Source organism: Pinus tabuliformis, chromosome 1_2, assembly GCF_031772625.1.
Source record: "Pinus tabuliformis cultivar Carrire ecotype Pingquan chromosome 1_2, CPIR1, whole genome shotgun sequence".
In the NCBI taxonomy this organism is placed as follows: Eukaryota; Viridiplantae; Streptophyta; class Pinopsida; order Pinales; family Pinaceae; genus Pinus; species Pinus tabuliformis.
The window spans coordinates 720,484,505-720,489,550 of record NC_142298.1 but is presented as its reverse complement, the minus strand read 5'-3'; the positions used below and the strand labels follow the sequence as shown (position 1 = coordinate 720,489,550).

General features: G+C 38.5%; 1 pseudogene; it reads right to left on the bottom strand.

The window, feature by feature from the left end:
* Positions 1-609: 609 nt before the first annotated feature.
* LOC149207776 (protease Do-like 7 pseudogene) lies at positions 610-3,714 on the bottom strand (annotated as a pseudogene).
* Between the last annotated feature and the right edge of the window lie 1,332 nt (positions 3,715-5,046).

Below are 5,046 nucleotides of genomic sequence, written 5' to 3'. Positions count from 1 at the left end.
AATTCTTTCATTAATAATAAAAGAATACATTTATTAAAGTTTTCCAAACAAAGTCATCTGTTTTCAGATTTTAAGTCTATAACAATTAGACAAAAATATATTCATAATCCTCACGTCCAGTTATACAAAATCATATAAAGCCATCAAAAGATTGATGGATCCAGCATACATAAGTGTGTCATATCATTAAAAAACCATGAAAAATTATAAAAAAAGATTTCCTCTATGGAATTGATATATCTGCATATATAGCTAAGTCATACTCAGCTAGATCTTAGTCGATGCCATTTTTAAAAGAAGATCTTACTGGTTCTGTTCTGTTCTTTATATATGAGTGAACGTAATGCGCTGCCAATTATTTATCAAAATTTTAATACACCGCATCTAGTTGAAAAAAATTTATGGCTCTATTCTGTTCTTTATATATTGGTGAATGTAATGGGCTGACAATTTTCTAAAAAAAATTAATACACCTCATCCAGGTAAAAAATATAGGAAAGACTGAAAAGTGTAAAATCCGTGATCCAGTTCATAATGCTCTTTGCATCTCCGTGTATGAAAATTTGATCATTCTATTTGGGACATGAGATGCTCTAAGAGATCATGCTCTTAGCTCTTAGAGATCGATTTAATGGTTGTTCGAATCCATGTTGACGTTTCTTTGTCAAATTTAAGTTCCCACGTCGGCCAGTAATGCAAGTCTTGCTTCAAAGAAAAAACATGGCGTTTTCCATCTAAATTCAATATCTTAACACGAACAAATTCACCGTGTTCCAACTCTTTTATTACATTTACAAAGGTCTGCAAATCAGGCGTCGGTTTATCATTTACTTGAACAATCCAATCCTCAGTATGATCTGCATACCTATCAGCGGGGCATCCCAAATTATATCCCGACAGGTATACACCGTTACCTTCGGCAGGCCAAAATCCCAACGAGCGGACAGCTGCGTTTGTCTCCTGTACAGTATAGCCGCACCAACCTACGATGTGCGTGACTTGAAGCCCACTTCTTACATCTGTGCCCACAAGAACTTCAATCTCCTTACCCTGCCGGAAAATTGTAAGTCTTAGATCACCTTGCTCATCCTTGCTCTTTTCAACCAGCTGGCAAGCATTCTCAACATCCCGATAATTGGTAACCAGGTTCCCATCTATGGCCAACAGCATGTCACCAGCCTCCAGCGTACCTGCTGCTCGTGATCCGGCAAAACAACACTTGACTTGCAACACCTGCTGTCTCAGAGGATCTTTGTTTGCTAAATCACTAATCCATTTGTCACTTAACCCAAAGCTGCGCGCCTTTGAAAGTAAGGTTGTACAAAGTTCAACCTCTAAAATGCGGACAATGGGCATAGAGATTTTCATTCCGTTAACAAGCAAAGGTAAACCTGCAGATCCGTGAATAATCCTCTCTAAAATCTGGCTGACAGCATAAATTGGAATTCCACTCACAACCGGATTATTATATCTGTCGGGACTGTAGAAGCCAGCCCATAATGCCCGAAGCCTTCCATGATCGTCGACTAATACTCCAGCAAATAAATTCCCTAAATGTGCCTCTAATTCGATTACGTCCATGTTCATTGCTCTATAACGGGGAATGTCAGATACAGCAATATTCAATGAAACTTGTGGGCTTGTGACAATGCACTTGCGTGATGCAAGTTCTAAGCTCTTTCTCAAACCAACAAGATGCACAACATCACCTTTAAGCAAAGCAGGTTCAGGAAGAAGAACAGCTGCATGTACAGCTGCAGCACCCGATGGACCTAGTGCGACAGGATCATATGCCACTAATGCATAATTGTGTACAGGGTGAAGAAAAATAACCTGCCCAGGGATTTCCGCTTGGTATGCAGCAAATGATAACATGACATCTGCCACAGATGTGGGAACTGTATTCCTGTCAATCGCCACTATTCCTATGGTTTTAGAATGATAGACCACCACCCCGGTTTGAGGAAGAGGTTTATGCCGCACACAATCAATCATTGATAATAATGGTGTTATATCGACATCAACCATGACAAGGCTTGGTTTTATGGCTTCCTCTAAAGATGGGGTTTGAATTTCCAGAGTTGTACCCGGCTCATCTTGATCATCCAGCCGTCTCCTCTTCGCCTTGCTTCTGTCAATACTGATAGAGTCTGAAAGAAAAGAATGGAACTGTGGCATATCACCCCCACCATTTACATTGCTAACAATACTTTTCAATCCTGGACTGGTAATGAGTTTTGTTGAATCCACTTCCGTTCCGCCAACTTGTTCATCTTCTGAAAATGGGATTTGCAAGAATGCAGGCGTCCTTTTCCACAATCCACTCTCATCATTTCGAGTGTATAGTTGAGGTTCTCCGTACCAATCATGCCTGTCAATAGTTACAAGGACAACCATCGTGCGATGACGATCTCGATGTTTCACAAATTCTAGAGGAACCCGTGATCCTCGATGTAATTCTGACAAAATAGATATAAATTGTTCGACCCTTGTAATTTCCTTCCCTGCAAATTTTTTAATGATAGCATGAGAAGGAACACCTGCGCTTGACAACATGTACCCTGGTTGTGCAACATACACTAGACCACAGTTGAAGGAGAAATTCCTAGCCTGTTGGTAGGATAAAGGATGAATTATGCCATCACTTAGTTCCAAAAATTTGTTTGGAGTTATAGAATGTAAGTCCTGGACCTCCAAAGTAATCTTTATAGGAACACCACCCCTCTCAAAATGTAAATTTATCGGCTTTCCTACATTATCATCGAGAATTGTCTCCAACTTCAAGAAATGAGTGACAGTCTCATCATTCACACTGACAAGTAAATCCCCTGGCTCTAAATGATTGTCAGCAGGACCTCCTGGCACCACAGAATCTATAACCAGAATTCCCGTCTCTTTGGGAAAAACCTTTCTCACTAATTCTTCAGTCTCGCCTTGAAGCCCTAACCTACGTGCCTCATCGAATCCTTTGTGAAGAAGAGTCATCTGAAGTGTCCCTCGAGGTATATGGACTGCATGCGTTCGAGTGTCTGACTCATCCTTGCACCTCTGTAAAATTTGCAAAGCCCTTACCACTCGATCCAATGGAAGATAATATGCAGAAGAACCTTCTTGTCTACCACCCGCATTTAATCCAACTGCTTGTGCCTCGCAATTTATTACCGGCGACCCGCTTGAGCCTCCTTTTGTCCCTGAAGCTGCCTGCATATAAAATGTATTGAAGTCATTGTACTTAATCGGCGAGTAAACAGGGGCCGCTCGATCCAGTCGGGCTAGGGTTCCTGCAGAAACCGAAAGCTTGTCACCACTGTCATTACCCACCACCCGGATCTCCAATCCAGTAGCTGCAGCCTCTGGTGCAAGAGGGATTTCCTCAATTTCCATAAACCGAACTGCTGCGGGATCAAAACGGAAAAATCCAAAATCATGAACAGGGTCACGATACAGAGGATAAACCGGAATCTCCTCGTTATTGAGAAACGTAGCCTCGGCCACAACAGGTCCGGGACAGACGACATGGCGGTTCGTGAGCATGAGCCCGCGTTGCTTATCTACAACGAAACCGGTAGCTTTAAAGACACCGGCGCTCTCAGTATCGAAATCACGAGTGGCAGTGACTGTTAAAACCACCACGCCCTTAAAAACCTTGCGTAATGCCTTGCTCCATTTCTCTGCCGTTGCAACACTCTGCATGTCTGCTCCAGCAACTTCCATTGTCAAGAATTTTCTTGAGATTTAAGTCCACGACTGTAAGACACGTAATTGCGTACTGTATGGTTCCTTCACCGGCAGATTCTCTAGTGATGTGAACAAAGAATGCGTGAATGTCTTCCGGGTGAGGGTTATATATACAATTAACTTTGTCAATTATAATGAAAGTGGCGTCCATTGGCCTTTTTAAATAGGATAACGTTTCATAGAGCACTTTTTGGGAAAAATATTAAGTAAATTTAATTATGTATTTAGATTTAATATAAATTTTAATTATTAACCACTTAATATTTTTTTTAATATTTAATTTTTATTGGGTTAAAGGGCATTCTAGTTATTATAGGGTAGATGTGTAGGTGTAATATAAGTACATTTAAACCATTTTAAATATAGGCTCAATTAAAAAATAAAGAAAAGTTAAAATTTAAAAGTGATATTGGATTTATTAATAAAAAGTTAAAGGTAATAAACAATAAGTAATAGATAAAAAGTTAAAAGTAATATAACCCCTTGTGTTCGAATATAGACTTTGTTACAATACTATGGGCCAATACCATGGCTTATCAATACTAAATGCCAAAAACCATAACTTATTTCACAATCAAAATATTTTATAACATTATAGTAAGATTTTTAATCAATGATATTCACTTCCACTGTGGGTAATATTAATTGAGTTGTCTTTAGTGTGACTTTTTGGAAGCTTTTCCTGTGAATTTTCCAATCTAACTTCTCTAAAATTCTGCACAAATTCATTGAAATCACAAGTTTGAGGGGTAACCCCTGCACAATAGAATTTCTCTACCATTTTTCCACTGGATTTCGGCACTCAAATTCTAAAAGGTCACACTAAAGACAACTCCAATATTAACTTGTAAACAACATTTATCGGCACTGGAAACTCCAAAAGGTCGCACTAAAGACAACTCCAATATTAACTTGTAAATATAGTTTATTACAATACCATGGGCCAATACCATGGATAATCAAAACCACATGCACAAAAACATATATTCACCCGTGCTTTGCCATTGATATTATGAACTTGTGAATAGAATTTATTACAATACCGTAGGCCAATACCATGGATAATCAAAACCATATGAACAAAACATAACTTATTTTACAATCAAAATATCTTATAGCAATATGACAAGATTTTCAACCGTGGATTTTCGCCCCCACTTTAGCATGGATATTATTAAATTGAAAATAGACTTTGTCACAATAACATGGCTTATCAATACCACATGCCCAATAACGATAACATATTTCACAATCAAAATATCTTATAAATATTTTATTTTAATTAATTTTTATAGCATTTTTTAATTA